General features: G+C 36.4%; 1 long non-coding RNA gene across 5 annotated transcripts; it reads left to right on the forward strand.

The window, feature by feature from the left end:
* Positions 1-242: 242 nt before the first annotated feature.
* On the forward strand, positions 243-5,043 carry LOC147492821 (uncharacterized). Of its 5 annotated transcripts, none has more exons than XR_015199030.1 (3): positions 386-3,754; positions 4,214-4,519; positions 4,633-5,043. It is a non-coding gene; the product is annotated as an uncharacterized LOC147492821 (long non-coding RNA). The 5 variants fall into 5 exon arrangements; XR_015199033.1 differs by lacking the exon at positions 4,633-5,043 and having other exon boundaries at positions 386-3,101; positions 3,385-3,754; positions 4,214-4,603; XR_015199032.1 differs by lacking the exon at positions 4,633-5,043 and having other exon boundaries at positions 386-2,935; positions 3,063-3,754; positions 4,214-4,603.
* Positions 5,044-26,407: the final 21,364 nt, after the last annotated feature.

Consider the following 26,407-nt stretch of genomic DNA (forward strand, 5'->3'; position numbering starts at 1 on the left):
CGAGACGGAATTCAACATCTCGTCCGAAGTTTACTACTTAGCCACTATCTTGGTTGAAGGTTTCACCCTCGTTTTGACTTGGGAAAATAGTCACCTTCATATTCACCTTTGCATTGGGCAAAGATTTTAAACCATTTGGAAGTAAATATTTTCACATTCCCACCATATCCACTTGCATTGGAAATGCTCTAAGGCGCTTAGGAAAATTCTACTAGAAACAAACGAATTGTACATGGAATATGGCGAACGGTACCAATTATAGTGCTTGTCATAGTTCAAACTTCAAAGTATTGATGCTATTATTCTAAATGCTGATTCCTTATGTTTTAGCCAATACCAATATGTCGATGCTGTACTATTGAAAAAAATATGCCCGTAAGTGTCCCAAGAAACGTTTGAAAGAAACATTTCCCTCAAGATACATTTTTTAAAGAGATAACCCCCCCTTTCCCCACAAATTCATCATCATGATTGCACAAAAATGTTAAGGACACTCATAGAAATGAAATGCAAACCCATTCGTGTAGAAGCCACTCACAAAGAATTGATCGAAACCGCGAAAACATTAGTATACGGAGAAAATTCGAAAACGAGCGTCAAGTTAGCCTTCTTTTCCCACCCTTTCTCTTTCAGGAACTCTCAAGCCAGTAATCACTCACTTTGTTACTCTCACAAAACCTCCGAAAATAGGAAACGGGTTTTAACCGACCCTCTCTCTCTCCACGTTTCTCTATTTAATAGTTTCGAACCTCAACACTTATGAGCTGCTTGTTGCCTGTAGCTTGTGACCGAACGTCACCAAGAACCTCAAAGGCTCAAACAACACTGAATACTGCATGCATGTTTTCAGTGGGTTACAAATTACCAAACTACATAACAATTTTTTAGGAAACCATCACTAGCAACCACATCATATAACACTAACAATCGTGGGTACTCCTTTTGCATTTTTAAGGATCACCTTCAAGTGGAAGATTCTAGCCCTGAAACAATAACTGCGTTCAATTAAGTTTGTTTAAATCTATATATAGCCCAGCCATTACCAGGAGAAACAACCTTATTTTATTGTTTTTGTGGAACAACAATGTCCAGAAGGAAGTGTGTTGTGTCCTATTTATACCTTTACACGTAGTAAAAAGTTTTCTTTCCAGATTCTATAATCATGTGGATTAACTCTGCTCTTCTTTTTATCCAAAGAAGCACACTTTTCATGGCGACATTCTCGTTTCCCGCGGTTTCAATCATCCACGAATATCAACCAGTACATTTGCTGCTTAGGTGGACATACATGAAGTTTCTCCCCTTCTTCCGTTGCAGTGTTTCCCAAATTAGACCTGTTTTCTTCGCTGTAAGTGATATGGTTTTGTGTCGAAAGTTGGAAAAAGACATCCAAAAGCCATGTCTCACCTTCCTTCTCTGTCCTCAACAACATTTTAATTTTGGCACCCTGTGGTTGTCTGGCAGACATGAAATCAGCTTGATAGCTGAGTTTTTGACTTCTTGATTGTGATTTATAAAAATCGAGTCTCTCTGATGGTCAGTGTCTTCTTTGGGCGCCGATACGACGGGCTCAATTGGATTGTTGCTATTTTGTGCTGAGGATTGTGTTAAATAGGGGAAGAGTCTTTCATTACAAGATGAGGATGGGAAAGGGAGTTGGGGCAGGGGGGAAGGGATGAATATTAAACATTTAGTAATTTGTTTTCTGCTCCTAGATAAGATATGTTGATAGTTTAAGAATTTGTTTGTAAGGTTTGCTGGCCTGTCTAACTTATTTTGATAGTAATTCATTAGATTGTTACTTGGTGCTAAATGGGAAACCTTACTTCAATGAACCTGGATATTAAATAACGGCGGGTAAGAGAGAGGGTGAAATGCACTCCCAGGATTAGAATGAGAACATTTTTATCCTTTCTTGCAAGATAATGTTGTACACGCATAAAAGGCCACCCAAGGTAAAACTGCATCACATTTTCCGATTAATTGCTTTTGTGTTTCTTAGTGATTTGGCGCGTTTAGCTATTACGATATCTTTTCTCTATCTGCCTAAAGTTATTAACAATATTTTTTCAAAACCATCAAACTTTAATTAAATTAATTACCATTGGGTTGCAGATCGCAGATCCTCTACGGGACAATGTTTTGGTGTCCTGCTCCCATAGTGACCGCTGTAGTACTGAGTTTGGGTCAAGCTGACTTGCCACATGTTTAACTTTTTTCTTAATGTAGCCGCTTGACCGCTGTAGTACTTTTTTCTTAATGTAATAAGGACACTACACTTGAAGGGCTGTAAGAAAACCTGACACAACACAAGGCCACACTTCCCTACTCACTGCTATGACCTGAGATGGTAGGAACACTATTTGTACTTGGTCATTGGTCAACTCTGTGTTTGATAGAGGCAGATGAATGGCTTAGCTAGATCATTTTAAAACTCCTTTGAAGCTAATTTTCAATGACATTTAAAAGGTACAAAATGTTTTGTAAATGAATTAAATAAGATGAATGTCGTAGATTGTTTTGAAACTCCCCTAATAGTTTTTGTAGATGACCTTAAATGAATTATTATTAATCTATAAATGTGGGTTTGGCCGTTTGGGACTATGGGCTTCTAAATAACGCATGTCTTTATTTTATTTTTCGAGAATATAACACATTGTCTTTAAATAATACCTCATGGGCATCAGTTTTTAAAGAAAGAAACCTCCCCTTTCTCACCACAATGAGTATAATGGGAGAGGAAAAGTTGTTACCGAAAATAGGAGAGGCATGGTGGGGTTCTCATCTCTTGCATTCTCTGGTTTTCTCACATACCCCTCTATAATGAATGCATTGCACTCAGATCTTCATGTGTCTCTATCTTTCACTATTTTGTTCTTTTGCTCTCTAATTTCCTCTATTTACAAGAACACCCATTTTTTTAATATTGATGGAGGTTCGTAAGTCATTGTCTTTGCCAAAATCATTTAAATAGCTCATTGTTATCTATTAAGCTAATAAATTGAAAAGTTATATTTCGGAGAGGTTTTGGTGGGGATAGCCTAACGGATATGTTTCCTCAGGCGGTCATGAATTTCCCCACTTGCTCTCACATTTCTCAAGTTAGTATTGCTATCACTTCTCTCTTTATTCTATCTATTTTGTTTGATCATGTTCTCTATTTCCTGTAGAGTTCAAATTGAATTTTTCCTTTATTTTACAATCCTTTTATTATTGTTTATGCTTTCTTATGGTTACATTTTCAACAAGAAAGGTGTGTAAGATTGTAGAAACTCTACCATGTGTGTTAATTTCTATGATTCGAAGCTTCATTTTTATTCGTTGGCACAGTAGGTCATATGTCAAACTTGATATATTTTTGATAGCTGCATGTTCCAATGGCAGGGAATTCGAAGGTTTTGATGATGACTATGTCATTTTCTATATCAAGTGTTCAGTAAGGATGAACGCATACTTGCTTTATTGGCTATAATTGTGTTGTGCTCATTGTTCATTGTTTGTACTTTAGATATTACGTGCAAGTGCAAACACCTATGAAATTGGAAGTAAACACAGACTGTTATTGTTTTGTGCTTGATTTTGCATAGGCCTTACTATGGAATGGAGTATCTTGATATAGCAATTGTTTTTTATGGATCCCAATGCTCACTTATTCTAATAGCAATTTCTGACCTTGGACTGTTGAGCTACAGAGGATACTGGACCAGGGTTCTCCTTGATATCTTGAAAAAACACGAGTAATATCTCCATCAAGGTAACTCTTACCCTCTCTACTAGCATCTAATAACTGTGTTCCTGTATTCCCTTTTGTATACGTGTGTGCCATCTGCACACTAGCTTTTAGTATATATATTTTTTGGTTTTTGAAGTAGAGTTCTTTAAGTACCACCTTTTTCCTTTTTCCACATTTGTTTTTGGTTGATCCGCAGCATTTTATTCGAAAGCTCAGTAGTACATATAGCTTGCAAGTGTTTCTAGGATAAATGTGTCTACCTTCTCTCTTGATACAAAAAACAATGAGAAAACTAAAATGCAACATGATATCCGGAGAGGGAGAAGAATGAATACTCTGGCTCTTAGAAATCCGATGTGTCAATTGGAACAACATGTTATGTACATAAATATATTATGCAAATTACATATAGTTTGATACTTAATAGATAATCATTTCCCTAAAGCTACTATGCCTTTCTTTCTTTTTTTCCATTTGCAGGAGCTTAGTGATATGACGGCCATAAAAGCTGAGGATATCTTGACCACCTTATAGAGCTTAGAGCTAATCCAGTATAGAAAAGGGCAACATGCTATCTGTGCGGACCCCAAAGTCCTTGATCGTCATTTGAAAGTTGCTGGCCATGGTGGTCTTGAGGTCGATGTCAGCAAATTAATTTGGACTCCATACAAAGAACAAGGGTGACAACATCAGATTCAACCCAGGGTTGGGTCAAACTTATCTGACATCTTATGTAAAGCATGTAATGTATAACTATTTATGTATCACTAGGCAATTAGTTCTAAGGTATTTTGTACAATCAAACCTTATGTTATTATCACATGTTAAAGTTTCTTCAGCTGAAATTCCAAAAGTATATGCCCTTCTGGATTTATCTCTCTTCATATTGTTAATTGCAGCTAAAGAGCTACCTCAAACAACACTATAGCAGCTAACTGCGTTATGGAATAGAAATGACCATTACTCGAGGCTACACCAACCCCGCCCCCATTGCTAATCTAATAGTGGTCGGCCAGTTGTTGCTGACTGATAGGGTAATTGAAATATGGGGCACTTAAGGAACTAAGGAAAGAATGATGGTTTTGCTCCGGTTTCTCTTCATATTATTGTATTAAGGTATATTGCAAGTTTGTAACTACCTCCCATTCTCTATTAAAAACAAACCAATATATTTGCAAAAGCAAAAGGGCATTGAACTAGAAGGCAATGTAGTTCAAGCCAGGATGCGGGAAAAACATCAAGTCATGAGGACTGCTATATGAACCAGGTATATTTTTTCATTTCCTTCATCGTTTGGTTTGGACTGAAATTCAAATTAAGGTACCACTTCTTCTGGCTTGCTTCTTTTAGACTCATTTTTCTTTGGAACCTTGCACAATCTGTATAGACTATAGAGTAAAACGTTGGGTACACCGTACTAAGAGTTTAGTTTATATATCTACCATGAACATTGTGATTAGAAACTCGATCTTGAGGTCAAAGTTGCAATAATTGCATGCAATATCATGAATTTGGTAGGCAAGAAAGACAAAAAAAAAAAAAAAAATACATTTAAGTTAGGTCGAAGTTTCAATGAATTTTTTGAGTTTTAAGTTTTTAGTTGGTTTACGTCAACGTCAATATGTAGTAGTGGGCTTGATAATGTTTTTAGTTTTTACTACTACTATCTACTCTTTCCTTGATTTTTCAGTTGAATGGTTTTCATGTGAGAGAAAACAACTCATGAATACTAATGACTTTTTACAACAATTATATAGCTTCAGCTCCATTGTGTGTATGCCAACTATAACAAATCTTTATATGTTCCCAATTTATATGCCATCATTAATTCCTTATTTCAATATCCGATCCAACATAAAACCTATCTACGCATTAAAGCACCTAATATAAAACCTATTATACAGAGAATGTTGCTTTGATAAACACTGACGGGAGTTTGAAAAGACACCCATGTGTAAAAAGGTGTGGAACTGGTAAAATTATATATCACATAATCACATATCACATATCTTATATATAATGCAGATACTTGCTTTTTCGATTAGTTCCCTTATTACCGGTTTTAGTCCAAAGTTTTAAATTGAAAGAGTACCAGAAAGTTAAACAATCACTTTCTTTTTGCTCTTAACTAAAAGGATAAATCAGTCAATTGATCTATTTTCACCCTCTAAAATGATAAACTACCTTGCCAAACAGGCACACCGTTTCGACTATTTTTCCAAATTAAAAAGGGAAAAAGAAGTTTTGGCCTCTCCCTTCTTTTCCAAATAAATTCCTCTTTTCACGAAGTGCCGGTTCGACATCTGCAACATCTCTTCTCCATCATAATTGTGCTTTTGACACATTGATTTGCCATGGAAGAGTTAAGATTTCTCTTTCGTTTCTCTCAATTTTGTAGTTATTGGAGTGTTCATGTAGTTCATTCATTTTGCTTCATTACTATTCTGTTTCAATTTCTATTTCTGCCTTCTGCTTCATTACTGTCCTGTTTTTTATATATTGCCATTTGGTTTTGTAGCCTACAAATCAGATAAGAGAATTATCGTTTTGATAATACTCACTGAAATATATTCATTAATTATTACTTCTTTTATTCTCACCATTTAGACCCCGTTTCCAGATTTGGCACAAAAGAAGAAAAATGATACGTACAATGTTCCATGGCGATATTCCCGCCTCGTTATCTTATTTTTCTTCCTCATTTTTCTTCCACATAACTTTTAATTGTTTGAAGAAATACCTGAATAACTTTTATGTTTAGTTACACTTGAATTTTTCCACTATTGGATTGTTTAATATCAATCAATTAGCGCTTCCCGAAATTTGTTTGAGGCTTTTGTATTTTTGTCAAACACAGGTCACTGTTAGAACGTAGAAGGACTGCTAAATTACAATATAATAGTGTCGTTCAAAATAGGATTCAAAATGTAGGTATATATCTTCCTGATCATGTTTTCTCCCATGGGCAACTATATGTTTCGTTGTCAAGGTGTGTTTCGTGGAATAACATCGAGATTTTGGTAAAAAATGGATCATTAAATAGACGTGGTGGAATTTATACTAGAAATATAGTGTACCGTGACGTGTTGCTTTGAATATGATGATATAAGTGATTAATATTGCAAGAAAATATGGTTTATTCCTCTGCTACCTACCTACCTTCGTTCAGTATTTGATTGTATGCAATTATTCCTATATGTCTTCTTAACGTTTAGATTTAACCCATGACTACATAATATATTTTTAACATAATGTAATGCTTTCAGATAATGACACTAGGAATGCTTAATATTGAACTTCTTCGCAGTTCCTCTGATAGTTTGTATCGTTATTATTTTTTCCCTGTTTTATTATTTATTTTTCTACATTTATTTTTAGATTTTAATATATAAAATATAATGTGCTCTCTTCACGTAGTTCGTTTAGTGGCAGATTGTATGCATTTATTCCTATATGTCTCATTTTTAAAACATTTAACCCATGACTATCGCCATTAATATAAAAAGTTTTTAACTCCACCAATACAAGATCCGTTCTTGCATTGTTGGTCCCAAGCCCAGATAAAGGAGGAGGGGAAACAATTTTACTATGATTTTCTATGTTCTTAGTTGTACAAAGGCGGAATCACATGACTAATAGCTAAAAAAAAAAAAGACATGGATAGTTCATTCAGTTTTACTCTTACTTTTTTAGAAAGGTTTTCACCTTGCTTGGACTTTTGCTTTGAGAACGTATCTGTATGTTTCTTCATAGGAGTGTGCATGCCATATTTGAAATGGTCTGACACTGGAAGAGGTAATTCTATGTACAACCAATCTAGCTGTTGCTTTGTGGATATTGGCTGCCACATTGTCTGTATGGATTCAGTAACTATAGGAAATAAGAATCAAGGTTTAAGAAACTGTTTTCCTGGAAGCAAAAATCATCGCGCGACGCTACATTTCAACGACACGACTAACATCCACAATTTCTTTCTTTTGTCGCCTCCATACAAACAATTTGAAAAAAATCATCACTCTATCATTTGAATCATTCAATCTCCATACACATGAAATAAGATTCACATTATATTGAAAGCTTTTAAATGGTAAACTTGCCACATAGACATCTTCCTGAAAGCTTTTATTTACACATTTAATTCACTCCACATATTATTTCCGACTTAATAGATTTATAGAATAAATATTAACAGTGTTCAATGTAATCGTTATTGTTAGTTAGCTACAATTTCTTTCTCTGTCCAAGCTACCTGTTTGTTTAAGCCGACAAAAAAAAAAAAAAACAGATGGATTCGCTAACTAGATCATTTTGAAGACAATGATAAAAAAAAAATTATTCTTCTTGCATTTTTTTTTGAAATATTTTATTCTCCAGTGTTGAATAGCAATTATGTTGCACACCATGATATAATATTCTTATATCTTACAGGTAGTACACTCATATGAATCCAACAATATTCCTCAATCACAAATAAATACTCGACAAGATAATTATACAACCAGCATCACAAAGGTTAATTTCATCAACATAATTTCTATTTTTTGCTAAATTACTTTGTGGTATATGCACTAATAATTATATATTGACTAAATTACAGGCGTTTAAATACCTCTTCGAATATATTTATTCGCAACATGGAAGAATAGCAAAAATTGAATTTAACAAAGAACACAACTAACGTGTTTCTTATTTACATGTTATATAATCGACATGTATTAATCTAAAACATGCTACATAATCCATTCAAACAGATGTAATTTGTTACTATTCTAATTTACATGAGTCCATTCCTTTAATTTTCTACACCCCTATTTTATTTTCTAGCATGTGCAACGCACGTGCCCATTTACTAGTTATATATATATATTGTATTAATGCAAAGTGTTCACTAAGATAATGCCGTCGTTTTATTGGAACAAAAATACAACTAACTGTGGATTTATGTCGACAGCAAGAAGACATATGGTGATACTTGATAGGGTGGTATTGGTGGAAGTGTGGAAGTTATCCCAAGTTCATGCGTGTTGTCATTAATTAGCAAAATGGATTGCAATCATTTTCACGACTTTTCAAAACATTATCCATCGAATTCTATCTCAATTCATTATCCATCGAATTCTATATCAATTCTCAAGACGATGAATTATTTTTGGAATTAAGAACATTCCTAATGCAGGTGGATATGGTGGGAATGGGACTTTATTCACCTCTTTATGGTTCAAAACATTTGCCCAATATAAAAGTGAATATCTAGGTGATTATTTTTCCAAGTCAAAATGAGGGTGAAACCTTCAACCGAGATAGTGGCTGAATTGTGAACTTCGGACGGGATGTTGGATTCCATCTCGTGTGTTTTTTTTTAAAAAAATCGTTTTTTTTTCAGACGGGATGTTGGATTCCGTTTCGCGTGTTTTCGACTTTTTTTCCTTTTTTTTTTAAACTTCAGACGAGATGTTTCATTCCGTCTGGCGCGTTTTTTCGATTTTTACATTAAGACAGAATCCAACATTCCGTTCGAGATTATTTTTCACCTTTGCATTGGGCAACCTCACATTGCTTTTCACTAAAACAGTGGAAAAGAGGAAAAATACTGCCTACACGGAGGTGAATATTTGTGACTTGCATTGGGAATGCTCTAATGCTGAATTATTTGCCATGGGAAGTAGTTGATGAAACAACAACAACACTCTGGTCTAACAGCGTTGCTCAGGAGAATATATTCTCCTAAAAACTGGCCCACCGCACATCACCCTACAATCCTAAAATTGCTAAACTTTTAAGAAAACACTGCCCTAAGAGCATTCCCAATGCAAGCCACTATTATTCACCTCCACGTAGGCAGTATTTTCTCTCTTTTTCACCGTTTTGGTAAAAAGCAAGGTGAGGCTGCCCAATGCAAAGGTGAAAAATAATCTCGGACGGGATGTTGGATTCTATCTGAATGTAAAAATTGAAAAAACGCGCCGGACGGAATGAAACATCCCGTCTGAAGTTTAAAAAAAAACTGAAAAAAAGTCGAAAACACGCGAGACGGAATCAGACATCCCGTCCGGAAAAAAAAAAAACCACACGAGACGGAATTCAACATCCCGTCCAAAGTTTACAACTTAGCCACTATCTTGGTTGAAGGTTTCACCCTCGTTTTGACTTGGGAAAATAGTCACCTTCATATTCACCTTTGCATTGGGCAAAGATTTTGAACCATTTGGAAGTAAATATTTTCACATTCCCACCATATCCACCTGCATTGGAAATGCTCTAAGGCGCTTAGGAAAATTCTACTAGAAACAAACGAATTGTACATGGAATATGGCGAACGGTACCAATTATAGTGCTTGTCATAGTTCAAACTTCAAAGTATTGATGCTATTATTCTAAATGCTGATTCCTTATGTTTTAGCCAATACCAATATGTCGATGATGTACTTTTGAAAAAAATATGCCGATGCTGCAAACCCAAAAAATAGCCCAACCACAATAAAAAACATAATATTGCACTACACAAAATTAGGCCTAAACATAGAAAAAAAAATTAACTAGTAATTATTACGGCACCAGTGAACAATAATTATGGTTTAAGGATAAATACGGACTAACATCAGCATCAATCATTAATAATTTCACTATTAGGACATTTTTGGGCTGACGTCAGCAAATTATTTTTTACTAATACCAATTATGACTTTCTTCTGCATAAAAAAAAAAACCTGCAAGTTATGCCTTGGGTTCGTCTCCTTCTGCCGCGCTGCACTCTGTAAGTTTTTCAATCACAGAATCTTCAGGAACATCGTTCTAGTTCTAGAAAAAAACCTTCAGCAGAAACAGATTCTCTATGCTTTAACGACATGGAATGAGCTTGGTGGGATGTTTCGTCTCTTAGAATCTATAATAGAGCCTCCTTCAATCCAGTTAACCAGGAAATCTGTCCCCACTCAGAATGTGCATCGATGCTTACAGAAAGTTACTGATGGATATTTTGCTGCAGCGATAAAAGTGTTGTTATCATCAGGGGTTGCATCCAATACTGCAAAGACTATACATGCATTAAAGGAGAAGCAGCCGATACGACAATCACCTGTGAGACCAATTGTTCCTCTTGCTGAGCCCCCCTTATTGGTAGAAAGAGACACATTATTGTCATGCATTAAGTCGTTTCCAAAAGGCACTTCTTGTAGTCGTGATGATCTCTAGGCTTAGCACTTGTTAGATGCCATGAGTGGTGCTGTAGCAGCTATATCGTCTGACCTGTTAGATGCCTTGACTCATGTGGTGAATATTTGGTTACAGGGACGATGTCCACAGCCGTTAGCGGAATTCATAGCGAGTGCTCTGCTTACCCCACTCCTTGAGCCGGATAATAGCATTCGTCCGATAGCTGTGGGTATAGTTTGGCTACGTCTTGTTTCCAAGATTGCAATGAAAGGAGTTTCCAAAGATGTGGTGGGGTACTTGCAGGATTTTTAGTATAGGGTCGGTGTCCCTGGTGGAGCAGAGGCGATTTTGCATGTTGTTAATCGCATGGTATATGCTAACGATGACAATACATCTCTTTCTATGTTGCTACTAGATTTTTAGAATGCCTTTAACATGGTTGATCGGACTACTATGTTGAGAGAGGTTCACATTCATTGCCCCACTATTGCTCCTTGGGGTCGAGTATTTGTATTGTCAGCTTGCGAGTTTATACTTAGGGGATAATTACATATGGTCTGTGATAAAAGTTAAAAAGATGAAGTTTACCTACGAAATGAACGATGAACTCAAAACGCAAGTAAACTAAACTTATTTTTACGGGAAGCTATCAAGTTTTCTATCACTCTCAAATCTATCAAAATAAAGTTGAGTAGGAAGTTCGTTCCACTCCTAGTCTTTCCGCATGCTGTGTTTTCTAAGTTTAATTACTCTACTCTAAGTCAAGTGAGAGTTTTACGAGGGGGAATTATACTACGATGCAACTACCCACAAGATGCAACTAGTCAACTAAATAAACAGCTATGGAAATACTACGTCGATTCTATGATAAGAAATTAGGGGGGATTGATTCCACCTTAACTCAACTTAACTCACTAACGACGAATCATCGTAATCAAAATTGAACTGCTACGCAGAACAATTGGTTCTTCATAATCCCTAATTACACATGGCATTTCTACCAATTCATAATTAGCATGTGAATGATTAAACCCATTCTCATGGTGAACTAACCGTTTCTAGAGTGGAATAGAAATTACGACGACTTTACGATAATCGGAATCAAGCTTTCATCAAGGCTTCTCAACCCCCTCTAATGGAGGTTTAGCCGAGAATCATTACGCAATCATTTCCAATTAAATTAAAACTAAACATAATATAAAGAATTGAAATTTACTAATCTAAATTAAACAATAATTACAATCTAATTAATAACTAAGAATTGAAACCAAACAAGAATTTAAACTAGATCTGTAAATGAAAAATCGAAATTGAATCAAGAATATCTATTTTATTTATCTAACTATATGAAGAACACTGATTCAAGAAATTAATCTAAAAACAAGTAATGAAACTAATTACTTTAACTAATTCAATTGAAAAACTAGATCTATAAGCTATTTTAATGGCCACTTTCTATCCTAAGCTACTAGATATCTTCAGAGTTAAGTCTTCTTTGTTGATAAGGAGGAAATCAGATCCAAAATCGTGCATGGGCATGGAGCCATGTTTTGGGCAGGAAAATCAGGCTTAAAACCCAATTATTTCAGTCCAAAAAGGGCTCTTCAGCTAGATTTGGCTTCAACAGACTTTTCGTCCACTCCTGCTCCTCTGATTGGGTCAAAGCTTAGACCAATGGAAAGCTCTTTCTGAGCCGGTCGTTTTGACATAAGGTAGGCCTGATTCCGAACTCTGAGTCCAAAGATATGGTCTTCGGAAATTCTGCTGACTTGTGCACTGTTTCTGCCCGCGTTGACTTTTCAGCTTTTGACCGGGCTTTACAAAGACTTTGTCTTCTCGAATCTTGGCCTTTAATCACAGAACTCCTTAGCAACCGACCTTTGCTCTTTTATCTCGCTAAAGTGACACATTTCTGCACATAATGGACTTTGAAGCCTGAAATGCATAAAAATACGTAATCAGTATTAACTCTTACTTATTATTCACATAATTGGTCTAAAAGTATGATTATTAATGGGTTAAAACTACAGTTTTGGGCTCTTATCAGTCTGCTTCTGGGGTTCAACAAGGTGATCCTTTGGGTCCCCTTCTCTTTGCACTTGTGTTGCACCCTTTGATCCTACAAATCCAATCCAGTTGTTAGTTATTGTTCCAGGCTTGGTGATTTCTACACTTCTACGGTCTAAAGATATGAATAACTCAATTCCGTTCGGTGTAGATTTCAAGTCCTTATTCTTGTGATCGTGCGTTTTACTTGAGGAGGGATTCGAACCAACCTAAATATTATGACAACCTACAACTTGTATTTGCTCTTAGGGAACTAGTGAGTAAGTTTTTAAACTATGGTTGTATTGATACAAACTACTTAGTTTTCTTCTAGATTTTTTTAGTTTACTTAACATGCACACTAATATAAAGTAAAAATCAATTATTGGAAAGGTGTGGAGAGTTAGTTCTCCTCATGTGAAGACAATCTCTATTGTTAACTCTAGATTGTTGCATCTTAATCTTCCTAGAACTCAAAGACAAATCCTAACAAGATTATTTTGATCCCTAACAATATAACTCATCTCTAAGAACATATTGCTAGCATGTGGAACCAAAGCAATGACTTATCTCTAAGATCATCATCTTGATTCCTAACTAGACTCTACACCAACTACCATTTTGGGATAGGATGTAAGTCTAGTTGTTTTTCCTAAACAACTAACTAGAAAATCAATACAAAAGGATTCCTCACATGAGCATTACTAACCCTCCACAAAGGAAGGGTTTTAGCTCATGATCCTTAGGATTAAAATGAAAGTTACAAGAAAGATATGTAAGAGAGAGAAAGAAAGAAGAAAGGAATACAAAATGTAACAACCTATTTTACCTAAGGATGAAAGAAATTTTATTCAAGAACTAGAAGTGTTTTTCCACCATTAAAATGTTACAAGCTTTTCTTACAACCCCTACTAAAAACTAAAAACTAAAGACAAGTCAAATGAAAATGAACAAAAGTCCTTTTTGGAAGTAAATGCTCCCTTTTACATAAGAGAGCTTTTTCTCTTCTCCCACGTGAAACACTCCCCCTTCATTTACTTTTCTCTTATACAAACTAAACCCCCATTTGACACCTTTTATTTTCTAGATAATCATAGCCTAAATCCAACCAACTTCATTAATTTCATGCAAGGTGTCAAACTTTCACCAATTATTTGTACCAATTATTTTGTCTTGCATGATGACTCATCAAATCTTGCAGGCCCGCTTAGTAGGTTCATGTGCTGTGTCCAGTGGTGGTCCGGTCATTTGGCATTTTTGCAACTTCCTACCAATGCATAGAGTTCGTCACAGTGATCGTCTGAGCAGCTCACTTGTCGCATTCGGAGTCCTGGTTCAAGAGATATGAGCTTCGGCAGTTGGATGCTTCTGTGCACGTAATCCCATTTCTGATTGGATTATGTACTGTTTGAGTCATTGGGCTTTAGTCCAAATTTGTTGGGCTTCACATGGGCTTGATCGGAAGACTTATGTATACTCCCTATTCCGTGCTTAAATGCTGGCTTTATCATCATTTTTACCTTAGTTGCTCCAACCTGCAAAAAACACGAAGATGCGATTATTTTATGATTATTACGCACAAAATTGACCAAAATGTTACGTCTCTACAGTTTTGGGTGCTTATCACACCACTCCTAAACAGCACTTTGCTTGTCCTCAAGCAAATAAGAGACATTAAAATAGATAAGTGGCCAAAGCTGTGCATTCTAAGCTAAGTCACATTTCGCAGAGTGCAGTTGCATTGACCGTATGCAACAAGGCCTTAAACCACTAGGACTTTCCTAGTGGATGAGTTATATCATCGTGAGAGTTTTCCAGAGAAGATACTCACAAACTTCATTTATACTACAACGACTCAGTAACAAAAGCTTGTTTCCTAAATTAATCTCAGATATCTATACATCTCCTTAGCGGGGAACGAGGATTAATTCATTTGAAGCTCAAGTTAATATGCATACAATAATTAAAACATCTACATATGAACAGGCATACAGTGAACTTTACATTGAAATGCACAAGCAGGGCCGTTTCTGGATCCTTTGGAGAGCGTACCTAAATGGGTTCTCATAGGTATGTGTCGAAACACAAATTTGCTAATAAATTTTCCACTCAGGTTTTGTTAACTCCAAAGGTGTCAAGGTGGGCACACGTTTTTCTCACATGCTTTCGATGACAAATGGAGGAGGAGAGGTCGATCAATCACATCTACTACTTATTATCACACCATCCTACTCCTAATTGAGCTAGAAGTCTTTGTTAGGTATTAAGGGGCTTAGGTGGTGGTGTAGAAGAAAATAGAAATGGAAAATAAAAAATGACAAGTATAAGAAAATAAGGTCTTCAAGATATTTACACTAGAGAAATCCTTGTTTTCTTTTCCCGCTTTTATCTGAGTTTTTCTACTTTGCTCTTAAGCCATTGTACTTATTTCATCTTTTTTTTTAGGCTTAAGAAACATGATTCTATTTTTATTTTTTTTTTAGAAGCAGGTAATTAACTTTTATTTGGGACAAGTGTTTCTCTTTATTTTTCTACATTTCATCCTATATCTCATACTCATCAAGTAGGTAGGTTCTTTTATTTGGGGTTAATAGATGGGTAAGGAATTTTTGGTGAAAGTGAAAGGTTTGATGAAAGGTTCAGTGGAGTGACTAGCGGTAAAATTTGTAACAGGTAAGAATTTTTAGCTATGTCGATCCAAAGAAAGCCTAAATTCTCGCTTAAGGTTCGGATGGTGATCAAGTTAGTTGACTCGTGATTTTCTCTATTCAGAAAAACTACTCCTCTGTGTCATTTCTCACAAATCACTCATATCGAGGCTTTTGGTTAGATTCTCACAGGATTGATAGTTTAAGTAGACTAACCGTGGGTTCCAGAAACTTACTGCTATGTACAATCAATGATACTCAGTGCATGAATACTCATGAAAAGATGTAAAAACTATTGCGTACGTATTATCTTAAGTTTCTTAAAATTGAATCCTAATTCGAATGCTAATGTGAGATTTCTAGACAATTTTCATCATTGAAAGGAAACAAGACTTTGTCACTAATTATATTTACTAACAATAAAATAGAAACTATATACAACCTATAGGTTGCCTAATTTTTGCCACAGGATTAAATCACTCCCAAATAGAGTGATGCTTAGTCTTCGAAGTAAAAATAGATAAAGAAATGGATTACCTAAGTCCATGAGCAAAATTAGGGCTGAATTGCTGGAACAAAAAGTTGTGGTAGCATAATATATTATACAAAATAAACAAAGAAAAACAACAACACACTATATACAACTATAAACAGCTAGATATATGTACAATTCCCTACTCAAGTTTACCATCCAGGATGTGGTGATGGTATGACGAGTGAAATGCATTTTCTTAGCATTGCGCCAAAAGATAATGTATTGCCAAATGGTGGCCCATTCTTGTTCACCGGATTCGTTCAAATGTTTCAATATCTTATCATCGTTTGGATAACAACGAACATGTCTCAAGTATCGTGCAGGACGTTTCCATTGCCTAAATCTTAATGAACGAATTATCTTGTTTGTTGGGCACATAGAATCTACCTTGACCCAGTCATGAAAAGTAGCTGAAAACTGTGGGAAATGTGTCTTCATAATTGCACACGCTGTTTTCTGACTAAAAGTATATACTGATCCCGAACAATGCGAGCTCATTTCAGATTGGAGATAACACAGTTTAAGATATCAAAGAATGCATAACCTTGAGCAAGCGCATTGAAGACTACACATGCAGCATCATTGATGTTTAGAAAGACAAACAACATCGCATTTCCCACGTTCATGGTCATGCTGGCTAAAGGAATGGTGATGTCTGGCCATCTACCAAGTTTAGTTCCTTCATCTTTAATTTCAAGACCAACACCGTATGCTGCACGAAAAGCAAACCATGAAAAGGAATGAGTAGAGTTGTGAAAAATGTATGGCCATGTTGCTGCCGGCTTGTGACATGGAAGATCCAAAGTTAGGGCAAGCGTTGGCTCAGAAAAGATATGGTGTGTGCCACCAACTTGGATTGTGAATCCGTCCAAGAAAAAGCCATGAGCAGCGTTGAATGCTGGTGTATCTCCCATATTAGCATAAAAGTAGGCTGCCAAACTTGGAGAATAAGTTTGGTCAGGGCGAATAACAAGGGAATACCACCCGATGTTAGTAATACAATCACGGAAATGAAGGCCATAAGCATTGGAATCTATCATAGCCTGAAAGGATTGCTCAGGAATGATTTTTGGAGGTGTCATGCTTGATGAAGATGCTACATTTGATGAAGAAGCCATGTGCGATAGAGTAGAGCGATGGTTAAAGATGTGGTTGTAAAAACGTAAAAAAAATATCCAATAAAGTTTGACTGGATAGATGACAGAGTATGGAAGAAGATAGACTCCTCCTGTAATCAAATTCAAAATATATGTTAAAATTTGATTATTGGATATAACAACGTGAATTATGACAACCCTAGTAGGTCTATCTTACAAAAGAGGATAGAAAGATAACAACAATATTAATTAAAGGAGCACACGATGAAAAACTTAATTAATAATAATAATTTTATTTATTTTATTTTGGGGAAAGTTGAGTTTTGTAAAAACAGAACGCACCCCTTTTTATTTTATTTTATTTTTTAAGACAATCATGGATCAGGATGATGGTGAAGATGTTGATAGGAATGTAGATCATGGACAACATTGTTCAGTTCATCAATTTGTTGGCTAAGTTGGAGTTGAAGGGCCCCCTGGTTGCCAGAGAGCGTAGTTTGATTTTATATTAGGAGAGTGTGATTTTCCAAGGACTGAGAATGAGTTTCCAAGATTGTCGCTTGGTCAACATCGTGCATTGCTTGTCGTTCTTGGAAATCTATAAGACTTTTGATGATGATTTATTGATGTGCGTGTAATTCCCGTATGCCTTCATGAAGAAATTGAATGCCTTCCATTGGATTAAAATTTTTCTACAAGGCATTTTCATTAAAGAAATATTCAGAGTTTGAGCTTTGGACGTCTTGTTCATCTGCCAGACTATCTGGAGTCCATAACCCAGCGGAGTAGTCTGTGTGAAGTATAGTAATGGACGCTATTTGAAGAGGTATCTTTGGAGCAATTATTGGATAACCCCAACGCGTCATGATTCTCGTGACTAAAGTAGGCAAGGGTGCTAACCTTTTTGTTTTCCTGGTGATTGCATTCCAAAGGTGTTGTATTATGCAAAAATCATCCCGTTGATTCTGCATAATCCAAAGTAGGTGGAGTTGAGGCGTTGTCACTTCAAATTGGTGTGATGTACCTACCACATTGTGTCCCAACCAGTGGAGCACAACTCGTTGATTCTGTTTCAAAGAGCATTGAAGAACAACGTGATGTCTATTTCCGACTTTGCCACAAGATACGGTGGCACGTAATAAAGTTTTGACGGAATCAAATGTTGACTCTGGAAGATGGAACTCCTGTGTGTTCATTGGAATTTGCAATATGTCGGAGATAATTTCCCTAGTCAATTCAAATCATTGTCCATAGGCATTGAAAAAGAATTTTCCATTTTCAGGTCCGCTAAATTGGTAGAACAATTCTCTAGAATAATCAGCTGCTGAATGATATAGAAGAGGCATCCATCCTCGACGTACAATTTATGTGTCAAAATAAGGAGAAAATTGGCCATCATCAAAAAAATTCAGGTAGTCTTTTTCGGGCACTATCTTTCTTGGTTGATCCATTTGAAAACGTAAGTGATGGAAGGATAGTGTAGAAACCGTGAAATGAAAATGGCTGAAACGAGGAGATTTATAGCCAATATAAGATTTGGTACGAATCAGGATGCCAAGTGCAGCTAGATCTAGACTTAATATGTGAAAATACAAGTGAAACATGTGGTGTTGGTACCCATAATTAGGTAACAACAACTATGGGTATCCATAGTATGTCTTTTCATGTCAGATATCCAAAAACAATTAATGAGGTATTAAAATGATAGAAAATATGGATGAAGGTTTCACAGGTCAGTTAGACATACACTTAATTTCTGAAGTGATGATCGTACCTCAATGATGGAAGATGGATAGAATGACCGAGCTGCGTGCGCGATCTTTTATGAACACAATGAGTTTAGATTGAATTATCTTCGTGAGATGTTTATTTTTCTTCGTTGTTATGGATTTGATAAATTTTTTTGTTTTTGTTTTGTTTTGTTTTTGTTTTTGTTTTGTTTTGTTTTGTTTTTTTATTTTTTTTTGTTTTTGTTTTGTTTTTTTTTTTTTTTTTTTAATGATCAAGTGAAAATACAATTAATACACATATTTATTAAATAGGAGACTTCTCCATTTAATACGTAACTCGTACAAATGGTTGAGAATTATTTAATACACCATAGTAATATACAAAGCGACAAAGGGAAATAGATATGTAGGTTACATAGATCTAAATATTCTGGAGGATGTTATACATGATCGACAATAGAACAATGATAAATACTGTTATCACGAAGACTGTGACAGCCCCATCACGTTGCTCCTTTTCCAATCGCTTGATCGGATCCATTGTTTTGAATGAAAAGATAATATGTGAAGATTAAGCTTTGGAGAGTGAGAGAATGGGGTGAGTGAAGGGTGATGAGGAGTGTTGGAATTTATAGGCGAAAATCTGACCGCTTGTGGATATCTGACCGTTGGTGGATATCTGACCGTTTGAGCCTTGTAATAATTACGATGGTGATAATATTTGGAATAGTCCATTGGGCCTAAAGAGTAGGTCCAATGCATAAAGGAAGAACTAATATATTTATATGATGAATACAATAATTTCTTAATGTAAATAATTTCTCATTAAATCCGTCTGGAAATACAAAATTATGAGAAATTAATTAATACACCGTTTTACAGTACTTAGAAAAATAAAATGCAATACATAAAGGGAAGAAATGACATAGTCATTTTCCAACTGGAATAAAGAAACTGCTACTGGGAATCTTCAGGGTTAGCTGAAGATGAACTAAGGTTATGATGACGACAAGTACTGCGAACTCCTGGTTGAGATATGATAAAACACTGATTGGTGTTTATTGGTTTTCTTGGTTAGTTAAGTCCGAGGTCCACAGTCCAAGTCCGAAGTCCAAAGACCAAAATCCAAAGTCCAAAGTCCGTATAGTCGTACGTTTTAATAAAGTTACCTTACTCACGTGGGTTTGGTAGGATAGGTCGAGTAAGGGATCGTCCAAACCTTAGGGCTCGGAAAGGTTCACAACTGGAATTACAACTTTATGTGAGTAGGATTTTAGGTTTTTTAGTTGGTTTAATTAAATTAACGGTAATGCAAATAATGTAAATTACTACGGTGATTTTGATGTAGATAAACAAAAATAGAGAAACAGGGAGATAGTTAATCATACTTATACAAGAATTATTTTTCAACAATTTATATTACTACATCACTACATCTCTAATTCGTCTCATGTTCAGAGACGACGTCGAGTATTGATCCCTAGCGCATGCCCACATCTCTGAGCCGCATCGCACTAGCATAAGGAATTGAACTAATATTTTATCTCTGGAATATTATTTCAGCTCCTGGCTCGATTTCACATCAGCTGGACAAATTGGAGAGTCATGCGACACCATAAAGTCGCCATAGGTCATCGAGACTGCTCGAGCATTAGCACTCCAAATTTGTACAGTCTCAGTCATTTTGGGACCGGATGTCTAATCGATGCCTAATTCCTAAGCAGTGATTTTAGAATATTAAAGAGTCAATCCGGATTCTCACACGAGCAACATAACCCTCCCCCTAAGGGGGGGGGGGGAATTAGCTCATGGTCATTGAAGGAATAATTAAACTTGACGTATACATTAAATAAATAAATGCAGGACAAAAATTAAACTTGAAAAGAAATGACTATTATTAAGGGTAAAATGACTTACAGTATTTAAGCTGCTGAAATGAAAAGGACAGAGTTTAAGTGCTAGAATGTAACTATAGATGTTAAATTAAAACTAATGTATAGGCTAAAGCAAGAATGCTGAAGGAGGAATATCGAAGACCCTTCCTCATATATATAGGCTGGAGACCCTCGTGAAGGGATTTAATTGGGTTTTGTTTGTTTGTGAATTTGAGACATTCAAAACTTTGAATAACAAAGTTTTGTCCTTACCTGGTTTAATTTTATCCAAAGTTTTGTTACGAAACAAAACTTTCATTTAATGTTTTGTCCTTTTGCGTTTTGTTTTTTTGTCCCTTTGCTCAATTCCATTCAAACATTGAATTGGTACGTGTCTTTTCCTTCCGCAAGGTGGCACCAAATTAAGACCATCACTTGCCACCTGCCTATGCTGACTCGTCATGCCTTTGGGCCCGCAGAGTGGGACCACTTAGTGTGTCCAGTGGCGGTGCCGATTTTGGCATTTTTACAACTTTCTGTCTTTGCGTAGAGTTCATGGCCCGGTCGCTATGGCAGTTTCACTAGCCAACGTCGGCATCCAGATTTATCAGATGTGATCTTCGGAAGTTTGCTACTTCTTTATATGTGGACCCGTTCTGCACTGGTTTTGTTTTTTTGGAAACTTCGACTCTAGTCAGGCTTTGTTGGGCTTCACTGGGGTTGAGTGGGAAACTTCAAATACTCCAATATTCCCGTACTTCGATGCATGTTATATCATTATATTCATGTTAACTGTGGAAATCTGCAAAAGTACGAAAATACAATTATTACATGATTATTAAGCACATAATTGACCAAAATGCTATGTCTCTTGGGGTTTAATATTACAGTTTTGGGTGCTTATCACACCACCCCCAAACAGCACTTTGCTTGTCTTCAAGCAAAGAAGAGACATTAAAATGATAAGTGGTCAAAAATGTGTTGTCCTCAGCTAAATCTCATTTCGCAGAGTGCGGTTGCATTGACCGTATGCAACAAGGCCTTGAACCACTAGGAATTCCCTAGTGGACGAGTTATAGCCTCGTGAGAGTTTTCTAGAGAAGATACTCACAAACTTCGTTTATACTACAACGACTTAGTAACAAAGGCTTGTTTCCTAAATTAATCTCAGGTATCTAGACATCTCACTAGCGGAGGAAACAAGGATTTAATTCTTTCGAAATTCAAGTTAATATACATACAATAATCAAAACATCTACGTATGAGCATGCATGCAGTGATCTTATAATGAAATGTACGAAAGCGGTGGTCGTTTTACGGATCCTTTGGATAAGCGTTCTTAAGTAGGTTCTCACAGGTATGTGTTGAAACACAATTTCTCTCTTATTTTTCCACTCAAGTTTTGCTATCTCCGATTAATACGGTGGGCACACGCGTTTCCTCACATACTGATGACAAATGAGGAGGGCGAGGTCGAGAAGTCACAACTACTACTTATTATCACACTATCCTACTCCTAATTGAGGTAGAGGTCTTTATTAGGTGTTATGGGGCTTAGGACGTAGTGTAGAAGAAAATGGAATGGAAAATTCAAAAATTGATAAGTATGAGAGAATAAGGTCTTCGAGATATTTATACTAGAGAAATCCTTATTTTTTTTTCTGCTCCTAACATGGGTTTCCATATTTGGCTTTTTTAAGCTTTTGTATTCCCTTTTGATTTGATTTGGGGGAAATTCTACCTTTGATATTTCTTTTGATTTTTGGAAACATATTTCTATTTCTATTTTTTTCTTTTCTTACTCAAGCGTAAACGATTCGATTTGTGACAAGGTTTTTCTCTTCATTTTTCTGCACTTCATCCTATTTCTCATACTCATCATCTAGGTAGGCTTATTTATTTGTGGTTAATAGATGGGTAATGATTTTTTTTTTGGTTAAATAGAAAGGATTAATGAAAGGTTCAGTGGGGCGACTAGCGGTAAAAGTTTTTTACAAGTGTGAATTTTTGGCTATATCGATCCAAAGAAGGCCTAAATTATCGTCTAGGATTTGGGTAGTGATCAAGTAAGTAGACGTGTAAACTTCTCTATTCGGAAAAACTACTCATCTGTGTCATTACTTACATATCACACATTTTGAGGCTTTTTGGTTAGATTCTTACAGGATATGGAAACTAAGTTGTCTAATCGTGGGTCCCAGAAACTTACTGCTGAGTACATTTAATGATAGTCAGTGCATGAATGCTCATGAAAATATGTAAAAACTATTGCATATGTAGTAAATTAAGTTTCTAAGAACAAGTCCTAATTCTGATGCTAGGGTGAGATTTCTAAATATTTTTCATCACAGAAAAGGAAACAAGAATCTGTCACTAAATACGTTTATTTAGACATAAAATAAAACTATATACAACTATGCATGCTTAATTTTTGCGAAAGGTTCTCACCACCCCCAAACAGTTGGATGCTGTGTCCTCAAAGTGTCAAGAGGAAGAAAGAAAATACCTGAGAGGCTTTTAGCAAAATTATAGCTGATATCTTCCACAAAAATTTATTGTAACACACTATATATTATACATCATAAAAGTGAAAGCATATTGTTAGATTATCATACTGTTACGTTATTTATTTATTTCACATCAAAACATAAAACAAATATGTACATCAACTCACATTGCCCCAATTACGAACTGGGGGATGGTCCATTCTTGCTATAATTAGGCACCAATCTAAAGATGTAGAAAATACAGATCGAGGTGTCATAGGGTAGTTAGACCACGTGTATCTTCTAAAATATGACACAAAAGTTGATGTAGTGTAGATGATAAGAATGGGGCATGTGACTATAAGGAGTGCCCTTTTTTTTTTTTTTTTGTAAATAGATAACGTAAGTAGAAGGACAAGGAAAAAGTAGATATAATATCACAATAAGTTGTAAGAACATACAGAGGTGTGGAAACACATCATAATGCTACGGGAAATAAAATACAAACCTAAATATTAGATAGAACTATATGCCACATTAACAACATTACTATAATAAAGCAAACGAGCATGAAGACTTGAGTAGCATATTCAATTTGCCGCTGCTCAAACTTTTCTAGTGCATCCATGAAGCTTGAAATTTGGAGCAGACTAAAAACAATTTTTAGAATAAGAAGTGTACAGGGAAGAATATGAAATGAGTGAATGTGAAGGAAGTGTTGAACTTATTTATAGAAAGAAAATTGCCGTTTTTTGACCATTTTTAGATGCGATTTCATGACCGTTTTTAGATGCGATTTCATGACCGTTTTGTAAAACGTTTTCATGACCGTTTTCTGACCGTTTTTTAAAACGTTAGTTTACGGTAAAATTTGCTGATAAGTGTGACATCTAAAATATATATGTATATATTTTTATATATATCTATATAAATTATTATTACTAATATTATTATATATGTTTCTACCTATATACTATAATATTAGAGATAACTAATATATCAAGGCAGAAATTTTTAGGAAATAACCTACTATTAAGCTGAAAATGCAAACACGTAAATAAAATATCTGACATAAATATTATACAAGACCGAAAAAATAAACCGCTCATCCATGGTCCCTCGGGGCTGTAGAAGAATCCTCGAGGGTTGCGTAAGAAGAACCGTGAGTCCCCCGCGACGTCGTGCGCAATCTGAGCTCCCCGTGGAGGCTAACTGCTCCTGGATATCTCCCAGAGTATCCATCACTTGAGCCTGAAACTGATGCTGGTTCACCATGAACATTCTCTAGAACTGGTTCTGGCGAGTAAGCATATGGTCCTGAAATGCAGTCATGGACGCTCGCATTTCTTGTTGGAATTCGCCCATGCTGTCTGTTAGCGAGTCGTGGCGAGTGGTCATATCCGTCCTTAACTCGGCCAAGGTATGTTTCATTGATACCTGGCGAGTGTACATATCTCTCAAACCACTGTTCACAGCACGTAAGGCATCTATGGGGTGGGTCATCTTACTCATGGCAGTCTCATCAAAGTAGGGTGGGTGAGATGAGCCTACGCTAGCGTGCTCAGCAGCCCTTGGTGCTGTGGGTTCCCAAGGGGCCAGTATGCATTTCTTGAAGACAAGCATATTCTCATATTGTGGTATAGGGAGTAGCAGGGTGGCGGACAGAAAACCCAAATTAATCATAACTTACGTTACCAGAACGGCAAGAGGGGCTGACCTAAGAGTGGCATGTGTAATAATATCAAAAAGAAAGGTAACGATGCAGAAGTTACCCTTTCGCTCATGGAGGATCCAGAGAAGGTGGAGGAAGGTCTTGTTGATGTCCGGGGCTTCGAGGTGCCAATGACGCTCGTTGATCCCAGCCATTGAGTCACAACCGGTGGTTCCATCGCGACCGAAGCCCGATACGCATTTTTCCATCTATGTTGTACTCTCCCTCGATTAGCATATCAAGCATTAGGTCGTAAGTCCGTGGGTACACGGACTGCTGCTGAGTCAGCACGTGGTCGACCAGAGGAATGCCCGTGATCCCGGAGATCAAAACAGGTGTGACTTCGTGGCGCACACCCTCGACGGTAACCCAAAATTGGTCGCCATTAAAGCTCCCATTGTCGTAGAATTTTATCACCAAATCCTTGGAATAAATCCCTCCACTAGCATATAACAAGTACTCCCATCCTTTAGAGTGAATTTCATTATCAAAGAATGGAGCAAACATCCCGTTTTCAAATAAATTTCCAAAAAATTTCTCCACACAAATTCGCCTGTTTTCGGCCATCACTGGTCTTAAGGAGAGGCTGGCTATTGATTTATGATGAAGGGGAGAAATGGGGCTTGCTGAGGGAAGGGAATTGCGGTCGGAGTTGTAAGAGTCACGCGCGAGACCTGGATTTAACGTGGGCCTGTCTCGTGCGAGACTTAAACGAGAGGGCAAGATCCGTAAATTTGGGAAGACGAAATGAGTGATGGTGACATGTGTGGTTGGGTTTGTCGGGTTTAAAGGGCCCGAGATTTCGATACTTTGGTTAGGCCAAAAAATTTCCCAAGCCCAAATCAAGCCTAAAGCCTGATTTAAGCCTAAAAAATCTAAACGCTTGCCCACGACTCGTTTGGACTCCAAATTGGATGAATGAGATATCGAAATGATCGGCACGAAAAATGCTATCCAATTGTATGAGTCATCATCAAAGGTCACAAGAGTTTTTTTGAAAAGAAGGAGGGTGTTTTATTTATAAACAAAGGTTTTATTTATATACAAGGGAGATATATGTGAAGAACACTAGATGTCCAGAAGAGTCACCATCTTAAATCATAGACAACTGTCATGTCGGCTCTGGAGCGAACCCAATCCAGCCAGACTGTGGCTTTACCTCTATGTATTATGGGGTTAGGGGCAGGACGGTACCATCCTGTACCGTGCGCGCTACGGTCTAATAATATTGCCCTTATTACATACGGCTATCCTCAAACCGCCCCAAGGGGATCTCAAAGTAACCAATTCTAGGGTTGGTCTGGTGAAATCCATTGCCCGTTTGTGTTCCAAGTATGTGACATCCGAGGTTGAACACGAATCTTATGTGCACAACTTAATTCAAAGGGAAAAGGC

The sequence above is a fragment of the Coptis chinensis genome, chromosome 6 (assembly GCF_015680905.1).
Source record: "Coptis chinensis isolate HL-2020 chromosome 6, ASM1568090v1, whole genome shotgun sequence".
Taxonomy (NCBI): domain Eukaryota; kingdom Viridiplantae; phylum Streptophyta; class Magnoliopsida; order Ranunculales; family Ranunculaceae; genus Coptis; species Coptis chinensis.